General features: G+C 38.0%; 1 non-coding gene across 1 annotated transcript; it reads left to right on the top strand.

Annotated features, from left to right (window-relative positions):
• Nucleotides 1-22,004: 22,004 nt before the first annotated feature.
• Nucleotides 22,005-22,076, top strand: trnag-ucc (transfer RNA glycine (anticodon UCC)). Its single transcript has one exon. It is a non-coding gene; the product is annotated as a tRNA-Gly (tRNA).
• The last annotated feature ends 1,478 nt before the right edge of the window (nt 22,077-23,554 follow it).

The raw sequence follows: 23,554 nt of genomic DNA, 5'->3' as shown, positions 1-23,554 counted from the left end.
ATGCTACTTACTTAGTCCAAAAACATTGTTTTTTCCCCTTAGAAAAACAAATAGTTTATTTTAAAATTTGACTGGAACTTTGCATATTTATTACTATTAATTTGGCCACAGAGGTCTGCACATGCAATAGAGGGGTACCAACTGTGTCACAGTTTTAAATGTAGGGCCACTGTTTGTGAATTGGGCATGAGAACATGTTGAATTTTAACATGCATGCTAGTTGATGGGGGCTGTACTACACTTAGGTGCTTTATGCAAAATGCTAATATGAGTCTGGGTATCACTAGAGTGATTAGAATACATAGACAGTTTTGGAACCATGAAAATCCTAATTAAATTTTGTGACAATCCATTGAGTGTGTGGAGATATTTCACCAGATATCTAAACTGCTGTTGAGACCAGATGAAAAGTCAGACGATCAAGTCGGTGCAAAGCAGAAACGGTTCAAATGTGTTTTAATAAAGAAACAGAACATATAAAAAGCTGAAGTGCAAGGCAGGATGGACAAAACTAGAGTTCAAAAACAAACAAATCCAACAAGGGCAAATGAGGAACACAAAAGCCCCAAAAAAACAAACAAACAAAAAAAAAAAAATCCAAAGTCCAACAAATGCAACAAATGTCTGAAACAAAAACTAAATAGATGAGAAACTAATCAGATACAGGTGAAACAAACTTATCAAAAAGGGCGGGAAAAGGACAAACACAGGAAGTAAAGTCATAAAACAGGAAATAACTAACAAAAAAGCCCAAACCATGACAGATTCATTCTCTATGGACCATGAATATCATGTATAAAATTTCATGACCATTCATTTAATAATTGTTGAGGTATTTCAGTCTGGATGGTGGAACAGCCTTACCTTACGAGGTAGCTGGATTCACTAGATCACTTGAGAAGCCATCTTGCCAGGCTTCTAGTTATCTATTTGTCTGCGCAACAAAAGTGGTACAGCCAATCAGCTTCCATGGAAGGACTACTGGCAGCTACGGATGTGGTTTTAGGTAGTACGACAGAGAGCATTGTTCGTGGAAGGGACTCGTTTCAAACAAACAATGGCGGCTCCTGAAGAGGTTAGCATAGATACTGTGATAGCATCAGTTATATCAGAATTGGAGAGCAAAGAACGGCAATGAAAGCTTTTATCATTAGAAAAGATGTTTTCGCTCTTCTTTTGACCAACTGCAGCAACAGTTTGTTCTGATTGGTGATAGACATAGTTCATCCAGTCACCTGCCAATGTTTTTTTTTTTAAGTGTCTGCCCTTTTCCAAGCAGTTTCTAAGGACGACTTCCCAGATGGTTCTGGCGTGTCAGGTTAGGAACAATGGAAATGCTACACTAATGAATATTTGACACTTTGGCACTGGAAAGGTTGTATTTCTTTTCCTTTAAAGTGAAAAGCTACTGACCCCACAGCAGAACAGTGACTATTTAATTTAGACACTCAATGTTCTTTTTCCTCCATAGTGCCAAGTATCCAAGAGCATCCCTGATACATTCAATTACTGTATATCTCAGTTTGTTAGTCACAATAGAAATGTTTTTCTTCTACCTCGATGGTCTGGACCATGGTCCCCTGATAAAACTGAACGCAGAGCAGAAGGCAATTAACTGAGCATGTGTGTGTATGTGTGTCTCCAAAGGAGTGGAGAATTTAGATTACTGTGCATTGATTTTAAATTAATCAAGGCAACTTTTAATTGTTAGTAGAGCCACAAGCCAAGTCCTCACACAAGCCGACAGTCACACAATTATGAACCAAAAATAAATTCAGCTCAGGTGCACCAGGAGAAAAGGACACAAAGAATCATATTGTTTTCTCATATTCAGGAAGGAAGATGAAATACTCTCACAACCCTCTGTTTGCTGCACCTTTGATAACAGACCGATTTGAAAAGAGAGCATCTACCTCTGCGTTCCTTTCTCTTTTCTCTTCTTTACTGCTGGGTCCTTCCAGCGTCTCTTGAGCACAATCACAGGCTGCTGTCAGTACACACACATCCAGTGACCTCTTGCCTTTTTCATGCAACATCACAATTTATTCACTTTCCTCCAGAGCCCTGGGTGGCAGAGGCTACACACACATTCAGTTGCCCACACCCTCAGGTCATGGTCTCATCTATGTGAATCACTGGTGAAACAGTCCATCATCCACATACAGGTTGACTCTTATGAACAATGCATGGTAGCCCAAGTGTTTAACTAACACTGTTGTCAAACTGCTGTCAAGCTGTGTGCCGTGTGTGTTGGTCTCTAGTGATTGGTTAGGGAAAATCCTCCTTTCCAAAAGATAATTCTGTCTGATATCAGGCAACAGGCATCATGATTTCCAACCAATATCAGGCAAACTTTTGATAATCTTGTGTTTTTGCATCGTACAGCAGTAGTCAAGGCCAGTTTATGTGATTTAAGTGAGAAAAACTGCAACCTAATACCACTGAAATGGCAAGTTATTATTATAACGCTCCCTGTATATAGAAAAATAGAACAATATTACTACAATATTACTTGATTTCTGTTCTTTTCAATGACTCCTATGTTGAGAACCACCGGCTAACTGGATGTAAAGTATCTAAAATTTGTTCTAGTTTCTCTAGTATAGAGGAGCTACAACAGTAAAAAGCTATTTACACATTTTGGGGGGCTTTTATGCCTTTATTTTACATACTGTAGGACAGCTGAAATGAAGACAGGAAAGAAGGAAGACAGGAAAGGGGAAAGTAAAATGACATGACAAAATGACATGCAGCAAGGCTGCACTTCAAGACTGGTTACAAAGCTTCTGAAAGGGATACATTTGCACCAAAGCTGAAGTTGTAAAGGTGCAATTGCCAGCATTAGCATTAGTTTAACGTTGGCCTTTTCTGCTTGGCTTAATTCGGGGCTAACCCTGTCACTGTTTCAGTAGATAAGACTTTTCTCAATGTTGAAGCTGCACAATTTATTAACTGTAACTCTGTAACCTGAACTGTACATTTACTGCCACACTGACAACTTAGTGCTACGTTTAAGTTTCTGCTCCCCAATGAGCAGCACCAGTACTCGCCTGCTGCTTGCAGACCACACACTTATGTATGGCCCTAGTCCTTAAAGGAGCTACGCTCCACTAATGTTAATGTGCTTCAATAAAGTCCAACAAAACATAAATATTACAGCAGTTGCAGCAAACCAATATCCCAAAGTTATATGTTGCTTTGTCACTACGGTAAGAAAAAAATCCATACTGTCACAGCCCTCAGAACCACTGTTTGGAAAGATTCTTGCTTGGAAGAGGTACTACTTGGAAAATGTCAGTGAAAGATTAGCCAATGATTGGTCCAATACTTTTTGTCCAAATGAAGAACTGGGCAACGATGCAGTAGGAGTATAAATTCTTTAACATGGCTCACTGGCACGGCTAAAAAGTGATTTGTTGGACAAAAAATTATAATTGTCCTGCAAAATGTAAATATCACTTTAAACAAAGACACCTGCCTAGAAAAGACACAGGAAATGGCAGATGGTTAGAGCTTGGGAGAAAGGAAATCAAGTAGTGTTTGTTTTTCTGTTACACAAAATCCAATACATGTATGCATATACAGCTCACACACACACATGCACACTATGAACAGGGGTGTTGACTATGCCTTTTCTTTCTTATGTGTGTGTTTGGTGTGATTGGATGGCTTCATTTAGTGAGCTGGTGCGTACAGCAGACGTGTGTTTTAACAGTTCTGGGTCTGTGTGAAGGAAAAGACATAGATCTGTCTAATCTCTTTACCATGAGGAGCCTCAGCTGAAGTTGCAGTTGGCAGCACAACTGTGTCGCTGTGGAAACCACAGACAGTGTCTTGATAAAAAAATATGAAGCGGGTGAGAGGGCAGCCACAGTGCTATAGCTGCAACCAGCTGGTGAAGAGACTTTTTTTTTTCTCTCTTTTGCTAAATGACAATAGAGAGGACCCTCTCAGAGGAGATGATCAGTTTATAGATTATCTGCCCTCTCTTTCTAACTGCTCTGCAGCTACAAATGAAGAAGCATGTCACAGTAGTTCACTTCCATATCTGTGATTCATCCTTTTCGGACCCAAAAGCTTACATCAAACTTTGGAGTGTTTGGCTCGAGCTGCTCAGCTGCCATCAACATTTCACACTGCTGACTAAACACTGAGAGACATATGGATTTTGTCAAACAAACGTGGGTGTATCGACACCAACACATTCTCAAGGTGTTGTGAACCAAAGCAACAAAGTTACTGCTGTTTACCAGCAGTTATTCACATCCACATGCAGACAGATTTATTATTACAAAGCAATCATTTTGTGTTATCCTCAACATCCACCTGATGCAGCCAACGTGGCCAGATTGGATTGATTTTTGCAGCCCAATGATTACTCAAAATCTGCCTGAACTGATGGAAAAAAAACAAATACTGACATATTAAAACAACAATTTAAGTGATCACAACTATAAAGTTCACTCAACTATAAAGCGTTTGCTTTTTCTGCCTTCTGCCTGATGAGGAAAAAATAAAGGGACAGTTTGAATAACAAAAATAATAGGTTTGATCTAACTTGGTCAACTGCAACAAGCTTTGATGGTATGCCAAATTAAAATGTACTCCCCTCGTGCACTCACACGAAGAGGGTGAAAAAGAAGTATATGTAATTTATCATGCTATCAAAACACCAAACAAAGTTTCTGTCATAATGTGAGTACAGATTTGATTGCAGCAGTTCTCCTCTCAGCAGAATGAATAAAAAAGTTTTTCATATTAAACTTATGTGACTGGATGTGTTCACATAACAAAGTTTTTAAACCTACTGTACTTTTTCATGTATTTAAAAAACAGCCTAACTCATGGTAAACCAGCCTAAATTCTGTACACTCACCCAAGGTCATTTTAAAACACACAATGCAATCCAAAGCTGCCCAACTGGGAATAAAAAAAAAAAAAAAAGAAAAAACAACCAATCTGGCAGCACCGAACGCAGCACCAATTGAGATGATGAAAAGTCAGAGTTAATAGACTGTCTTGATTTTTAAGGATACTAAATAAAATCCTAGGAACCAGACAGCTCTGTCAAGCTCATGTTTTCATTTGTTCTGGCGTATGTATCCCCTCCCCTTCCATTCAGACAGAATCTGGTGTAATTCCTTGGATCCAGTCGGGCCCATCACAAGCATTTACTTTAAGGTGGGGTGTCTTATTTTACCAGGAAAAATTCACCAAATAGCTCAGTTTTTCCATGGCAATGCACTTTCATGATGTAAGGCTAGAAATGTGCACAAAAAAACAATTATGTTACATTAATGAGAGTAAAAATGTTTTACTTCCACCCCTGCGTGCAGGTGGTGTGAGATAAAAGTCATTAGGATTTATCCTCTATCTGTACAAATGTCATGCCAACCCATCCAACAGACCAACACTGCCATCCCTCAAGACACGGTACAAGACTGGCTAAAAGGAGAGCTATGTGAGCACCAGTTAACATTTTGCTCATAAATAATAATAATAGTATCTGGAAAACCACCATCTTCTGCTTGTTAATAGTATAATGTACAATCACGTTTCTCTGCAACTTTCTATGCATTGTAAAATAACAAAAAGTTGAGAAAACTCAAAATTTCAAGGCAACAGACAGGAACAAATTTTTGAGTTTGGAGCCCAACTCCAATTCTTAAGTTTCAAGTGACTTTTGATGAGATAATTTAAGTTTCTTCTTTTGATAAACTTAAAGCTTTTCAGAAGCACAAAACACTGTATTTGAAAAAAAAAATACTGAGTAAATTCAGTGAGGTGAAAGTGAATTCAGTGAGGTGAAAGTGAATGCTAACATTTTAATACTTTAAATTAAAACTATTGAATTTTTCAGGCATTATAAAAGACAAATCAGGGTTGCAGCTTGCTGTGTCAATTTTGGATGGTTTCCAAAAATCAAAGATTCAAATTTATCTAAAGATGAAAAGTAAATTATAGGTTGGCAAAACTTTTTATTTATTTCAAAACATATGAGTGTTTTTAGTTGGGCTCAAAATCTATTGCATTCCGTTGCCTTGAAATTTTGAGTTGTCTGAACTATTTTTGTACAGTGTAGTAAACTATGACTGATTTAATGGGTTAAATGATCTGAATCCTGTCCTCCTGACAGAACTCATCTACCTGCAGCAGATTAAAGCATTAAGTTGGTAAAACAAGGGACAGCTCTGCCTCTCACTTTGCCCTGCAGCTGTGTGAGGTCAGTCAGGAGGCTAATATCCTCCTCTCAGTGGGCCACCCAGCAGGCCTGAAATGACATTCACCTGCACCGCTGAACAGGCTGCACAGCCTCGGGCTACGACACATTATATAAGCCATCTCTGTAATGGCTGTGATATGAAAGGTGCGTGGGAATACATGATTGTGCATTCTTGCATCTGGTTGATTTTGTGCTTGAGAAAGAAGCAGATGTGACAGTTAAGTTATTAAAGAGAACAAATACAGACAGGGAGAGAAAGTTTTGGTTGATTTTAAAACTAAATTGTCTTTTTTTTTTATTCCACACATTTGCTGCATGCTTGCCAACCCTCCTGATTTTTACAAGACACTCATTGCCCTCTCCCAGTTTCCTCTCGGGATTACAACTCTCACCACATTTCTCCTGATTTATGACACATTTTCATACCTTTTTTCTGTTTCTGGCACTGTACAGAGTGTACAAACTCTACAACTATAAAAGTCTACTGTTTCCACCTTCACAACAATACAGCCACTGGTGGTGTCAGGTTGTCTGAGAGGCAGGGGTAAAGAAAAACACGGCACCAGCTGTATGCAGTCAGGCACCAGCACACAGAAAGTTTACCGTGTTTTGTCCACTTGAAGGGCGACCTAGAGGGAACTTTATCATGTTTTGTCCACTGGAAGATGGCACTAGAGGGTACTTCATCACTTTTGTCCACTCTAGGAGCACTATGAAGGGAACTTTATCGCTTATGTACACTGGAAGGGCACCTATGGAGGGAACTTCATAACATTTTCCCACGGGAAGGGCAGTCTAGAGGGAACTTTACCACGTTATCAACTGGAAGGGCACTCCAAAGGGAACTTAATCACCTTTGTCCACTGGAAGAGCACCTTGTAAGGCACTTTACCATGTTTTGTCCAGTGGAGGTGCACTCTAGAGGGAACTTTATCACATTCATCCACTGGAAAGGCACTCTAAAGGGAACTTAATGACATTTCATCTCGTGAGAGGGAACTTAATATTGTTTCGTCCAATAGAAGGGCACCTTGTAAAGCACTTTGCAAGAGAAAGTCACATTTCAAAAACAAAACATGGTAAAATTTCCTAATATTGTCTTGTTTCTTTCTTTAAAAGTCATCAGAATGCAGAAAAAAGATCCACAGATTCCTGCTTTGGTTCTGAAACCCTCCCTATTTTTGAGGTCTTAAGGTTGGCAAGTATGCTTCCCTCAGCTAAATGGAACTTTTCAGCCTCCTTTCGCTAATACAGGATGGATTACTTTTCTGGGAGATAACTCTGCCTTCGCCAATCTTATTTCCAATGGCAGCCGATATTAAACGAACTCAAGGTGAACCCAAAAGCAGATCAACAAGTTCATGTTGAACAGTCCTTATTTAAGTCAACAGGCGGACTTAAAGTTGTCATTTTGAGGTCAGTGCAAATCATGTAAATATTCCAAGGAAGATGGAGGCAGAAGTCTGGGAACTTTGGTGTCATTCTCCCAATTAAAAGATGAACTCTGCTAGAGAAGCTTTATATTTGGTTGCATTTTAATGTCTAAAAAGCTCAAGTTCTGAAAGCTTATCCAAGGTAAATAACATCTAAAAAAAAAAGTAAAGTTATGAAAACTCTGAGGCTAATGAAAAAAAGAAAGCACAAAAACTGAATAGTTTTTGCATTTATTATAAGTTTTCATGTTTTTTTTTTACGTTCTCCTCTCTTCAATATCCTAATGTTATCATCTTCACTTTTATAGTTTCTGCTTAAATTTCCTACTACAATCTCTCCCTGAACTTTTCTCTTACTGTCCACAAGAACAGAGCTATAAAAATATGATCAAAGCAATGAGGATAATGAGCAGCAGTCAGATTTCTTTGCACCAAGTTCTGCCTCTCTGGCAGACCTATCTTATTGGTTCATATTGTTGGGACTGTATGTGGCCCAAATGTAATACTTTAAGACACTACTCCACCTCTATGATACAAAAAACATAAAGTGCCCTCAAGGGTGCCCTTCCAGTGGACAAAACATGACCAAATGCCCTCTGGGGTTGGCTTCTAGGGGACAAAATGCAGAAAAAGTGCCCTGTATTGTGCCCTTATAGTGGGTAAAGTGTGGTAAAGTTCCCTCTATAATGCCCATCCAAGATGAAGTGTGGTAAAGTGCCCTTTATAGTGCCCTTATAGTGGGTAATGTGTGGTAAAGTTCCCTCTATAATGCCCATCCAAGATGAAGTGTGGTAAAGTGCCCTTTATAGTGCCCTTATAGTAGGTAAAATGTGGTTAAGTGCCCTCTACAGTGCCCTTCTAGTGGACAAAACATGACAAAATGCTCTCTGGTATTTCCTTCTAAGGGACAAAATGTAGTTAAGAGTACTTAAAAGTGCCCTTTTAGCAAATAAAATGGGCACAGTGCCCTTCTAGTAGAGAAACTGTGGTAAAGTGCCCTCGATAGTGCCCTTCTATCAGATAAAATGTGGTAAAGTGCCCTTCTAAAGGACAAAACATGATTCAATTCCCTCTGGGATGCCCTTCCAGAAAATGTGATGAGGACCTAAACAATGACATGCTGCACCTATCAGGTGACTGGATTATCTTGGCAAAGGAGAAGTGCTCACTAATAAAGATTTTTACACATTTGTGAACAAAACTTGAGAGAAATTTCTGAGAAGGAGTCTGAGATCTTTTACTTCAACACATGAAAAAAGGGAGCAAAAACAAAAGCATTGTGTTTGTGTTTGAGTGTAGTTGTGTGAGGAATAGATTAATGGCACTAGAGAGATGTTAAAGCCCTGCCTGCTTTCATGCCTCAGCACTCCTGGCTGATCACTGCGTGAAGTCGACATGCTTGTTGGATCGTCAGTTTATTGGGAGGTTACAACTTATCAGTGTTTCAGAAAATGTCAGACGCACCCCCAAAGGTCAGTGAGGTGAAAGGGTGAGGAGTTCAGACTCTAAATCCCACGAGCTCTTCAGTTGAAGCACGCCGACACCTTGAGTGTTCTCTCGTCTCAGGCCAGTGTCCACACTCTCCTAAGTGGGAACTTACACTCTCTGTCTGCCACTTCATACATGATTCATCCCCAGAATCACTGTGTCCACTCTGCAGAGAAAATACCAGTGTTTGTGAGCTCTGGAGGTCAGGACTGAGACGGGGAGACTGGACTGATGGGAACTTCACACAGTATGTGACTGGAAGAATGAAGAGCAGAAAGTAGCCAAGACCTGAGAGTTCAACACTTATTTTATGGCGACTTCAACAAACTCTGGGTCACAACTTTTCTCAGACACAAAAAGAAAGACTCGGCAAGACAGTCAAACCTATCCGATACCAGAGGTGGGAAGTAACTAAGTACAAATACTTATGCAAGACTTTTCACATATCTGTACTTTACTTGAATATTTGTTTTTCTGACAATGCCCTACATTTGAAGACAAACATCTGTACCTTTTACTCCTTACATCTTCCAAGCAGGCTTGTTACTTTAGTTTTAATACATTTGAGTGGAATTATTGATTCATTTTCATTTTGCATCATTGCATGTTGCATCAGGACTGATTTCAACCTAAACAGATGGAACAATAACACCTCAGTGTATCTGTCAGTGCATATCAAGCAAGACAGACCTAACAAGACAAAAACGACTTAAGATGAAAAAAGGATGAAGACAAAACACATGTAATAAGACCAAAGACTTATCAAGACTAAAAACCATGTGATAAAATGAAAAAGACATGAAAAACAATGAAACAAGACCAAGAAGATGTAAAAAGATTAAATAAGAGGAAAGAAAGTAACAAGACAAAAAAAAAAAATGTAAGTGACGTAACAAGATGAAAAACAATGTAAAAGGCACAACAAGAAAAAAAGGTGACATGACAGAAAAAAAACATGCCAAAAATTTGTAATATAGATAAGACAATAAATACATAAGATGAAAAAGATAAAAGACGAAAGGACAAAAAGAAAGGACATGACAAGATGAAAAGATAATAACAAGAATATAACAAGACAAAAAATAGATGTAAATGATGTAATATGACCAAAAAAAAAAAAAAAAAAATGGTAAGTTGAAAGACAATGTAAAACATGTACTAACAAGACAAAAAGATGTAACAAAAAAGCATGTAACAGGATGAAAAAGACGACAAAAAAACTTGACAAGAAGAAAACCATTATGAATCCAGACAAGTAATACATAAGACAAAAAAGATCCACTAAGACAAACAGACAAAAGACATGACAAGTTGAAAAAGACAAGATGAAAAAAGATGTAATAAGACAAGACAATGTAAAACATGTAATGAGACAAAAAAAGACAACGTAAAAGACGCAAGACAAAAAAAGATGTAACAGGATGAGAAAAACATGTACAAGATGTAAGAAAACTAAAAACATCCAACAAGACAAAAAGAAAAACATAAAAAATAAAAAAAAAACATAAAAGACATGACAAGATGAAACAGACAGGCAGACTCAACCACAGAGACATGGTGAGAAGTAAACTTTGCCTAGACACAGATGGTAGAAATACTTTGAGGACATTTGAGAGGCTGGACTGTTTCACTTTTACTGCAGTAAAGAAGTTGAATCAATACTTCAGCCTCCTCTAGAATCCTTTCTCACACAAGTTTCTGTACTTCTATTTGAGTAAAGACTGTGGACTTTTACCACAGTTCTGTGATACAAACAGTCTTTTAATGCATGAAAACAGAATAATACCATTAATCCTCTTTGGCTGAGAAAGATGTAAACAAGAATAATGTTTGTGCATACTGAGAATACTTTCTAATCTCAAATATGTTGAAACATGTTAAACTTTACAGAAAAATAAAGCTGCCTCTTCCTCGAGTCAAACTCATGTCACATAGCTGGAATTCTTTCCCTGAGGCCGTCACTGTGGTTTACTCAAAAACTTCATATCTGTGGGGTTTAAATTTATGAAAGAGGGACAAGAAACAGAGAAGAAGTGGAAGTAGAAATGAAACTGAAAACGTTCTGGCAGCAGGGTTGCCACTGATTTCTAAACAGGTGATGATCAAACAGCAGACAGTACGGCTGAAGTTCTCAGAATACTCGCTTCTAACATTTTTACAGTTTCACGTTGAACTGGAAATGTCTAAATACCAGACACAACAACACACTGAACACTGAACACAGACTGTTCAACTGCTCTCTGTTCACTTACATGCAGCCATCATTCAGATCACACTCTGTAGTAGACCTGGGAAAAATGTGGTGTGGGGGCCACATGCAGCCCACTGAAAGGTTTCATGTGGCCCACAAGGCCATCATGGAGGAAAAAATAAAAAAAAACAAAATAAAATCTACCAAAGACAGTCAATAAACCTGGAAATCAAAATTTATTGGAAGAATAACAATTAATTTGAAACAAAGTGTCTTAGAGAAACGCTGTTTAAAAAAAAAAAAAAAAAAGCTTTGTCTGCCTAGCAAAACCAAAGTGTGCAAAACTTGGTATCAATTTTGCAAAAAAACTGACAATTTTAAATCAAATTTCAGGCTTCAAACATTGAATTTCAACCTTCAAAGCTTTTTTTATTTGTTTTGTACTGAAATCAGTTGAAGTAGAAAAGAGGGCATTAATGTATAAACCTGCTACAGGTGATGTGGACATTGTGGACTACAGGAAATGATGGAACATGTCATTTTATATTGCCTGAGACAAACATGAGACACTTCAAACTGCACTTCAGATAAACTAAATGACACAAGACATTAGAGTATGATGAAGTCTGTCTTGTGCAGACTGGACAAAAACCTGAAATACACACGAGTTCAGGACAGAGAACCAATAAAATTTGGGAAAACTACAAAAGTAAAAGAGGTTATCCTCCATTTGTCTCCTCTAACATTAACACTCATAAACATTTCATACTATTAATTCTTGAACATACCTGTGAGTCCATAAAAAGTCTCTCTCATGGAGCAGCTGTCTCTGTGAGTGAGGAAGGAACACAGTTGTGGAGGCAGTAGTGAACATTTATAGTGACCAAGTCAAACCAAATAACACACAAGGTGAAAACAAGATGGACACCAACTACAACACATACAAGGCAAAAACTAACTAAAGCCTGAACCCCCCCCTGACTTTGCAGCACATGGTTTGGTCTGATGAGCTGGCTTTCAGATTTAAGAGGCCCCGCCCCTCCAACACACCTTTTGCTACACCAGGAAGTGAACCGCCCCCAACTACCACAGTCAGTCAAAGACAAAGAAACACACAGTTAATGTAATGAACAAGATTCACATCAAACAAACTGTCATGTGAATTGTTTGGGTGTTTGACTGCAGATGAAATGAACCTGTGCAGGTGAGTGTGAATGCTGTTAGCATGTGTGACTGTTAGCATGTGTGACTGTTAGCATGGCTGATAGCATGTGTGGCTGTTAGCATGGCTGATAGCATGTGTGGCTGTGGTCATCAAATATTTAGCACTCTTTTTAAAGACACCACTCATACAGAGCTGCAAAATATTCTATTCTATTTAATGAACCAAAAACGGTAAAACAACTTGTGTTAAAAGGGATGTTTATCCCCAAATCTATTTTTTTTCTCATCTGTTCATCCATCTTGACAGTTTTGGTTTTGAAAATGTTTGTCTTCTCTCGAATATAAGGAAATGAAATGTCACTTGACTTGTGGCAAAAAATAAGTGTAACATCAATGTCTCTTTCTCCAGTTTCATGAAGGAACTGTTTTCTCTCTGCAGTCATATCTACAGGTTTTGGGAAAGTTACTTTAAAAATGTATTCCAAGTTACTTAAAGTGTAAGTAATCTAATCCAAGTATCACATGATTAAAGTAATGCAGTTTGATTTGACTTTCTGTTACTTTTGGATTGCCTCAATATAAAATATGGTGAAGCCTGCTGTTTAAAGGGCGTGGCCAAGCCATTTACCACTCAATGAGGCAGAATAATGTAAAAAAAAATGTAATAATATAACAGCAACACAAACTGCCTGCATCACGCTGTCACAGGAAACTCTGTTATTGATGTGGAGTCATTTTTGCCCGTTTGCTTCAGGTCATATTAACATTTTAAATTAACACAGTGAATCATCCACACACTAAAAAAATGATAAAGCAACTACAGACTCTGTGAATACTAATATTACTATTTCAAAGTCAGTTTCACTTTGCTGATATTGCAGCTCAGCACACTGATTAGAAAATTGATCAGTCTATCCTACCGCGCAGGGAAAATCTTCAATCAATTACATTCATTTGACTTTGATTTGTCCAAAAACTTAAATGATATGCACATCTGTCATCGTGGGACAGTGTCCGACCGACAGCATCGTGTTTGAATCTGCTGTGTGAAGTTTTATTGTTTAATGTGCAGCTGTCATGTTAGAAATAAACATCTGCATTAAGTTCACATTTAGTCCATCTGACAGCATTCTTCTTCTCCTGCCTTATTTGCAGCAACACTGTAGCATGTGGTGTATATTTTGTACATTCTCTACTTTAGTTTATTTTAGTTTATTTTTTTGCACAATTAAAACACACATAAAAGGCAAGAAAAAACAATTAATAATGAAATACAGTGCAGAGAGAGGCAAAAAACCCAAAGGGCTTATTTGAAGCCTCCACCTTATAAAATTTTCACAGAGTTGGTTAGAACTCAAAGTACAGAAAAATACAGAAGAGTACATAAAATAATACAAGTGATAGCAAACTACTAGTGACAACATATGTTTGATTACAACAACAAAAAAACAAATATGTTCACCCTTGAGCAACAGTAAAAATGCTTCACAGTGAATAAAACAAATTTAAGCATGAACAGTAATACACGAGGAAAACACATTACAGCAGTTAAATGTTTTTTTCAGGCATCTTTTGTAACAGTTTATAGAGATACAGGTTTTTGCCAGGTGGAAAAATCATTCCATAGTTTAGTTCCCCTAAATCTTATTGAAAATTGATCTCTACAAATAAGAAATTTAGGAAGATGAAGAGCTGATGATTTACAAGTATGAATGTAACTGTGAATTGGCTGTAAAATAAGTCATGAACTGCTCAATTAAAAGTGTTTTATAAATAAAAACACATATTTGAAAAATATTAATATCATAAATGGTGAGAAGAGTTAGAAGACAGTTTATGGTAACAAGATGACTGACCCTCATTATTATACCAAGAGATTTATGGATTTTTTTACTAACCCAGTCAGTTTGTTCTTTGATGAGAGTTTGAACTGGAAACTTGAGACATCTCAACAGACTCAATTGTAATTTTGGATACATTTTTAGAATATGTTTTTTTGCTGCTAAAAATAATAGTTAGATTTTCTTATATTCAAAGATAATTTATTTAATCTGAACCATAAATCATAGTTGGTTAAGCAGCATTAGCATCCTCCATCAATGAATCAAAGTTTGAATGAGAGAACAAGAGTTGTAACGTCAGCAAACATAATTGGGCAAAGGATATTTGAGACATTAGATAAATCATTTATATAGATGAGGAATAATAATGGTCCCAGAATGGAGCCCTGGGGGACCCCACAGGGTAATCTAGCTTTGTTAGAAGAGCAACCCTTAACACAAACAAACTACAAACTGACTAATATCAGTGACATCATTAGTTAACCAATTGAATGCAACATCTTGACCATTGTGATACCCGTTATCTCTCACTGAGGTTTTAGGTTTATCAATAATTAATAAGTTGTTTGGTCCACAAAATGGTGAAAAATGTTGATCAGAGTCCAGGATTACATCCTCAAATGTCTTGTTTTGTCCACAACTCAAAGATATTCAGAGATGTCAGAGTGAAGTAAAGAAACCAGAAAATATTCACATTTAAGAAGCTGAAATCAGAGAATTTAGACTTAAACTAAAAATAGAAGCAGATTACTTTAATAGTGCAGCTCTAAATGTTTTATGTTCATTGTTAGGTTTATTAGTTTGTCCAGATCTACGTGACTGTATCGCTTTTACAGCTTCCCCAGCAACATCTGTCAACCAGCGGCATAAAGATAGAACCTAAAGGAAATCGAATACGTACTTGTTGTACCACTGTGTTTTTATTTGTTTTACCCTGTAGGAAGAAGTGTTGAGGTAGGACAATGAGGAGGAGGAGGAGGAGAAACACTGTGAACCAGGTGAGGAAGAAGATCCTGAGGGCCCACCATCTGCTCAAAGAAGAGCGTCCTCCTGTGCACTGGATGAATCACTTGGGGACACTGTAGAGGAACCGAGGCAGGCATCAGCAGAGGTAACACCCATTCTGTACTCAAGTAGAAGCACTGATTCAACTTCTTTACTCGAGTAAAAGTGAAGAAGTACAAGCTCTGAAATGTACTCAAAGTACAAAAGTAAAAAGTCGTCCTCTGAAGGACATTTCTATCATTTTTTTCTGTGGAAAGCTCACTGAAGCTTACTTTTCCCCGCCAGTCTTCCTCTTGTTATGTCTGTTTCGTCTTGATATGTGTTTAACATAGTTTTTAGTGTTATGTCTTTTTTGTCTTGTTATTTTTTTTTTGTTTTTTTTACATATTTAATATTGTTTTTGACTTGTCTTTTTTACCTGTGTGTCTTTTAAGGTAGTTCTTCATCTTGTTGTGTCTTTATAACCTTGGTACGTCGTTCTTTGCCTTGTTACATCTTTTTCACCTTTTTACGTCCTACAATAAACAATAAATAAACAAACATTAATCCCCCTTAAATGCAATAAAACAAAATTAACAAATTGTAAGGAGTAGAAAGTACAGATATTTATTTTCTGATGTAGAGAGTAAAAGTAAAAAGCTGTCAAAAAAAAAAAAAAAAAACTCATGTACTTAGTTACTTTCCCCCTCTGTGCATCAGCACCACCAGAGAAGTCAGCCTTTGACGAGGAGGAACAAATGTATAAAACAGCTGATCCTCTGCCACCGTCTGAGCGCCCGCTGGACTGGTGGAAAGAACATCATCGTGACTTTCCTCCCCTGGCCAAGCTATCCAAACAGTACTTGTGTGTAACAGGGACAAGCGTGTCTGCTGAGCGTGTGTTTTCTACAGCTGGAGACAGCGTGACCGTTCAGAGGAGCAGCCCCACCACAGAACACGTCGACCAGCTTCTGTTTTTGCAGAATCTCGTCGCTCCCAAGCACTGGTTTGATGATCAGGAAGAGCCAAATGTAGCATTTAGCAGTTCAGTCCATTCATTCTGTTGTACATTTTGTTTACATGCAGTCAAGTCTTTTATTTTTTCATTTTTCAGTTTTACATTGAAAAAAGAATACATAGCAAAACAACATTAAAGGAAAAAGGGGGGAAAGTCTTTTGTCTTGTATGCTGTCCCTGCTTTAGTCCTCAGATAGTGAGTCAGTTTATTTCCTCTGCAATGTCCAGCCAGTGCTCTGAAGTTTGAGGGTGACATTTACTGATTACATTTTGAACAGGTAATTGATAACTGTATTGGAATACATTTTTAAAGTAACTCCCAGCTCTGTTCAGTGGATACTTGTGCAGACCTGCAGCAGATGAAAATAGACATGGCTGACTGTGAGACAGTGATGAAGTCCCAGCAGGTTCCACTGTGCTACCCAGGCACGACTGACAGGGCACATCCTTCTCCTGTTTACTGTAACTGATGTTCTAATCTGATGTAGACAAGTTCCACAGCTGCACTGTGCTGTGTTCATATAAACACTACTGCAGCCAGCCTGCAGTGAAGGCAACACACATGAAAATAAAACAACCAAATAAAGACAAGTGAATAATTTAGAGTTCTCCTGAGCCTGATAAAACTAAAGTGTACTATCAAACAGACGTGTGCACACAGACACACACACACACTCAGGCTGGTCAAGCTGCACTAAGGCATCAGTGCTTTTCAGTATTTATGACCTCTGGGAGCGACATGATGGGTTAGTTCTGAGCAGTAAACAGCTCCAAACATCTGTTCTCCAAAACTTCTCACTTAGGCAGCATCAGCAGAGGAAGATTTAGAGGCATTGTGCAGAATAATGCTATCCATCAGCACACACCGTACCAAAACCTTCAGCTCCATCGCTTATCGCTGCTTTCTTATTTTCACTGTGACAGATCCTCACATATTCTCCTTTTCTAAATGTCGAGCTTTTCCCCCCCTGATGTCAGCTGCCTGACACGTCTTGAAGAGGTTCATTTAAGTTTAATGTGATGTCTGCTGCCAGTGGCTCTGTAAAATTATGGTCTCTTGAAATTTTGATTATGGTTAACGGTAATAAAAATTAAGTAATAAAAAAAGAGTTTAAAGGGTCAGTTCACCAACCATGCAGCTAGTTTGGTTTCATTTGTAGTTTTGACAGATACCATGCTATTTAAAGGACATATACATATGCACTTTCTTTTCAAAAGAGAGATGAAAAGATTGATACTAGATTGAGTGTTGATACCCGTACACTCTTGGAGATTTCTGTAAGAATGCCATTTGTCAGTGATTAAATAGCACGCACTTCTGTTCTGGAGACTGCTCAGAAACCCCCTTTTTGTCAAAATATGTAGGAACCATCCATTTTTAAAATATTCCAGGTCTCTAGTTTGTGGTTATTAAGTTTCATGAGGCTGTGATTATCCTAGAGGTCATTTTATACAGTGAGGTCAAGTTTCATCACAATTTTACAGAATTCATTGAACTTATTTGAAGTTATATTATTTAACATTTCTGCATTTAAATGTGTAAAATTACTAGACATATATTTTGTTGAGTTGTGTACCTACATTATCTCAAATGTTTCAAACAATCATCAACTCAGAGTAATTCAGAATTTATTCAAGGTAATGGTGCGTTTCTGTGAGCTGCTAGTTGCTGTAACTTCCAGGAAAACATCATCAGTGATAGTCATTGACAGGTATGAACAGTTATGAACATCACTGACAGTTATTAACAGTCATCAGCAGTTAACAGTCATTAATGGTCATTGACAGTTACTAACATAATTGACATTAATTACTGCTGATTATCATTATTATAATAAACTGACAGTCATCAACAGTTATTAACTTTTATTAAACCATTGACAATTATTACCAATCACTAACCGTCGTTAACAGACATTAACAATCATTGACACTGACAGTTATTAGTATCACTGACTGTCTGTGACAGTTATTAACATTAAGATAATAATCAGTGATGAAAATAATGGTTACAAGGAAGACATTTAAGGACGTTTCAAATCACTTTTTAAGTGACAAAATTGTGAGATAATTAATTATTTGATTAATTGAGAAAGTAATCAACAGATGATGAAAGTAATCATTAGCTGCAGCCTTAGGTTAGTTGTCATCAAAAGTTAGTTATCAGTCATGATAACTAACTAGTCATACTAGTCATGATAACTTAAGCACTTGGACCACAGCTGAAAAGAAACCATGTTGAGTGAAGGCCCATCTTTATCTCCTTTTTGCGTTGTTCAACAGTGGACTGCATTCACTTTAATATTACGTTACCACCTTGTAGTCGTCTTTTGTCTAGAGATATTGTGTTGCGCCCTTGATGCCAAGTGGTGAAACATTTTGCTGTGGCTGGAAAAGAGGGCGAGGGACAGAATGAGAAGATAAGGGTTCCATCTGTGTGTTTTTTTCTGTTTTTTTCTTTTTCCAACCTATTCAAACCATAAAATGAAGCAAAGTGAATATATTCTCCTTGTATTTTTCCAAACTTTTACAAAAAAGTTGAAATGTAAAACTAACTCCAAAACAGTACATGAATGTTTTATAAACCAGGGGAAGATTATTATTTCTTCTGTATTTCCACCTTACATAAGTATATTTGTATTCTGCTCCAGGTCCCATTAGTCTCAGCACTAAAACACACTCCATGCATCCATTATGATTGCTTTTCCTTACAGATGAAATGGTAGAACATTTGAAAGAGGTATTGATTCTTTTTTTTTTTCATTACAGCAGCACTGCAAACCAGATAAGACCTTTATCCCAGCCTCTGTGACAGCATCTGTTAATACTTTGTTATGTGAGAGATTCATGAAACAACTAAACCAGTAATGCCATCCTATGCATACAAACAAGGTGTGACTTTACACATAGTGAACCCACTACCTTATCCAGGGTCTCCATTTAGTCTTGCTCAGCGAAAATGCATGTCATTTCAGGTGTAAAAGCCAAATGTTCTTATTCCCAACTTGTAGAATAAAGCAACTTGATCAGTGGCCCAAAGATCATGGTTTGGGTTCAAATAAGGTAAGTCTATCAGAACATAATGTACGTACATGCATGCAACTTACATACAGAACTTAATGTCAGTAACACAACATAAGTTGTGTATACAAGTTAATGTTTGTGACATAAGTTACTTAATGTGCATATATCACGTAAGTTAATTGAAGTCAATGTTGACTTTTGCTTTTGCATGTAACATGGACCTTAAGATCACCAAATCCTAGCCACTAGACCAGGGGTCCCTAACTGGCGGACCACAGTCTGAGTCCGGACCCACACGCCGTCCTATACGGACCTGGACCTATAACCAATAAACTATTAGGATATTTTAAATTTTGACGGGACGCTTCTATTTTAACTGGCGCAACTTTTCTAGTCTTTCCGGCGCTGGTTTATCTGATCAGGAAACACACAGACCAACTGCAGAGAAACCGCGTGTGGAGGAGACTGTTGTTAATGACGGAGTTTATTACAACAGAAACTAACGTGATGGTTAATGACATCGACACCAACCAGATGCACGTATAAGATTAAACAACTGTATAAAGAGGCCTAAATGTAAAACAGGAGAGTCTGTGTTTCTCTGAGAGAAACTTTCAGACCTTCTCACAGCAGAGTGAACAGATGAGGGAGGAGAGGAGGGCAGACTGATCACTAATCAATCACTGATACCGTCGTCCTCTCGGACTAATTAAAAAATAGAAATGACAAAATTGGTGACAAACCAAACCTGGGTGTCCACACAAATAAAGTCTTTGTGTGAAACACTGCAGAGTGTAACATCGTGCTGTTTACAGACAGTCTGCTGTCTGTAGTTTGACAGAGACAGAGGGTCGTGTCTAGAGGGGAACCCTAGACCAGAGAAAGATCGCGCAAGTTTGATTATTTTAGTAGAAATAACGAACACAAATCTCGCGAGAGTTGTGCAAATAAAGAGTTACCTTCTAGACACGACCGAAAAAGGTCTCAGCTCCAAAATTAGAAAATCATGTTGTGGTGTCGATGTTTTTAATGTGGCGGGCCGCCATAAATAAAACTATTCACTGATCCACAGAGAGTCACTGAAACACTGATCACTGACCTGCTGTGATGGAAAAAATACTCACATCCTTTACTTAGGTATTTTTACATTGTGGTATTAGTGTTTTTACTTAATTACAATTTAAATATTTTGCATGTTATTGTTTCCTTTTTTGAAAAATCAACATTTTTATTGCTGTTGTTGTACTTTAATGATATTTTTATCATTATTTTTTTTTATTACTAAATACAGACCTGCAAACTCATAAGAGGAGAAAAAGGTGGCATGTTGGTAAACCAGTCCCCTGTCCTCTGGGGGTCTGGGAGCGTCTGTCCTGCTCCAGAAGAAAAATGTTGTGATTTTAACATGTGAACAAAACATTCTGGTGACTGTTTCAGTTAAAAGAGTTAGTTCACTCTTCTGTTTGTGGTTTCTGCAGACATTACTACCTTTACTTTTACCTTTGTACTTGAAAAAAAGATAAAAAGTAAATACAATAAAAGTAAATCTACATTAAAAGTAAAGTTACTTTACTGAGTATTTTTACTTTAGCAATTTATAGTTGTTCATTTAATAGACCTGTCTTATTTTCTATTTTGTATATTACCATTGTTCTTAAATAAAGCAAAAGTAATGTAATAGAAAAAAATGCAGAACACGCAATATTTCTTATCTGATTACTTTATTAATCGGCAGAATAATCGATAGATTATGCTTTAATTTTACTGGTTCCGCCCACTTGAGATCAAATTGGGTTGTATGTGGCCCCTGAACCAAAATGAGTTTGACTACTACACTACTTCAGTATATGTCACTCTTATAACACAAGTTAGACATTATGATGTTTTGGACCTTTGCTTTAGCAAATTTTCTCTAACTGGACCTCTTTGAATTTTAGTTGAATACCCCTGCACTAGACCATCAGGGACCCACTGGGTGCCATTTGGAGGTCACAAAAGTTGTTCAAATCTAGGGCCATTAGTATTTAACAATTGTGTCACTCTACCACAACTACTGGAGAAAGTCTTTATGTTTTTGGTAGACTTTCTGATTGCAAAGTTTTTGAGGTCTGTGGAAGATTCTGCTTTTGGCTTAATGTGCTTCACAAAGTACCTGCTACAGTTGTGAATTTGGTCACTTCCCTTGGCAGTGATCGGGTTCAAACTCTGGGCCAGCCTACAGAAACTTGGCCCTCAGCTACCTAGTTACATGCCTTTTTACTTTTCAGGAAAACATCCATCAGTCTTTTTAATGTTTTAACACAAAAGATGTTCCACAGGGTTCAAATCTAGCAGGGGGTGTTGAGGGGAGATAACTGTGTTCGAGTGTTCAAGGCTACTGACCAACAGTCCACTGGGGTTTTCCCGTGCAGGTTGGCATCCTTGCCACCAAGGCAAGTCTCAAATCTTAGCTGTTCTTCCCTTCACTCTTGTGCAAGCTGGGTTATGTTGTTGAAGTGTTGAGCCATGTGCAAACATGTATGAGTCCCATGGCTGGCTAAAAGCCATCTGGATGTTGGAATCAGATCCAGTCAGGCATGTAAATGTTATGCAGCATCTCATCTCATGGAATTGGCCTGGCAGTGGATGCATTGTGGCAAGCATTGGTGGTATAGTGGTGAGCATAGCTGCCTTCCAAGCAGTTGACCCGGGTTCGATTCCCGGCCAATGCATGATGTTTAGGGTTTTTCCAGCTGCTGTTGGCGATGTTGCTGCTCATTGCGTTTAAACTTGGGCTCAATTCACACCATCTTGTCCTTCACATACTTTGCTTGGAACATGTACATGTTACTTCATTAAAGAGAAAAACTTGAATTTTGAGGGCGTGCGTTGTCTTGTGGAAAACAGGTGCTAAAATATTTCCTTTCTTGACATTTTATTAGTTTAATTAATTTATTTCTCAAATTAAAAAAGCTCAGAGCTTTTGAAAGTGGTAAACTCATCGCTCGCATACAACTATGGAGGGATTGGACCATTGCCTCTTAAGGTACAAAGTCGTATAGATAAGACAGTCCAGGGCTCGTTCGCTGCAGTTTTCTTCTCTGTGTTTGAATACAGGGGCCATTGGGAGCTCTATCCAAATTAGAGCACACAATGAGACTGCCACCTAACTCAAAATTTCAAATCCCCTTGTTCCCACCTGTCTCTGTGCTACCAGTTGACATGGTACAGTATCCTACTCCTCCAACCATCCATCCATCCATGACCCTGACTTCTCCCCTCATCCATCTTCCCTCAACTTACATCCCTTCATTCCTCCCTCTGGATCCTTAATCCATCCCTCCTTGGCTCCATCCTTATAAACCTGTTCTAAATTTATATCTTCTGCATTCTCTTTGTTAGTGAATCTTATTCATAAGTGTTATGTTCAAGCACTGTATCAGCTTTGTCTGGTGACCAGTGAGCTTAAATCTGATTTGTCCGACTAACACTTCTGTATGAGTATCATATCTTTGGCTGAAGAGCATTACCATTGAGTTCTTCTCCCCATGACGTCCTTTGTCTTTTTTTCTCAGAATGGGTCGTCGGGGAATATCTTCTATTGTACAATGATCCAAGTATTTCATTTTCATGCCCGTCATGAGCACTGTCACGCGGCTAAGTAACCAATCCCACTAATCTGTATGTCATCCCATTCTTACAAATCTGGAGAGCTTTTTGTCTCCTCTCATTCTTCCTCTACAAAAGTTCAAACCCCAAATGAATTCTTGGAAGAACTTAAAGAATGATTTTTCCTAGAATAGCCTCAGAAGCCAGCCAGCAATCAGTGAGCTGACTCACATTAGTCTCCTTAAACCGAGTGTCTCCTCTCTGTAGTGCACTGCCCAGGAGAATGAGTGTCATCACCTTTTCACAAGGAGCAGGTGAAAGTAGCACCTCAGGGTCTAGTTGACCCATCTCACTGTTAATACTGTCTGACAAGAAGGCCCACTGCCATACCCAGCCATCACCCTCACAGTCTGACTGCTGAGCCTATTTAAGGCCAGGCTCCCAAGTTAGACTTTGCTTTTTGTCCGGTTAAGCCAGTTTTTGGATGTTAAAATGTTTTGCATCTGTAAGTTACAGATGTGTAAACTCATAAGAGGTGAAAACAGTGACATCTTTGGGTCTGTGGGCATCTTCCCCTAGAAAAAAAAAAAAAGATTTTAAC

Source organism: Lutjanus erythropterus, chromosome 22, assembly GCF_056507025.1.
Source record: "Lutjanus erythropterus isolate fLutEry1 chromosome 22, fLutEry1.hap2, whole genome shotgun sequence".
NCBI classification, from domain to species: Eukaryota; Metazoa; Chordata; class Actinopteri; order Lutjaniformes; family Lutjanidae; genus Lutjanus; species Lutjanus erythropterus.
Note: the sequence above shows the minus strand (reverse complement) of the source record. Positions and strands in the feature narration are given on the sequence as shown.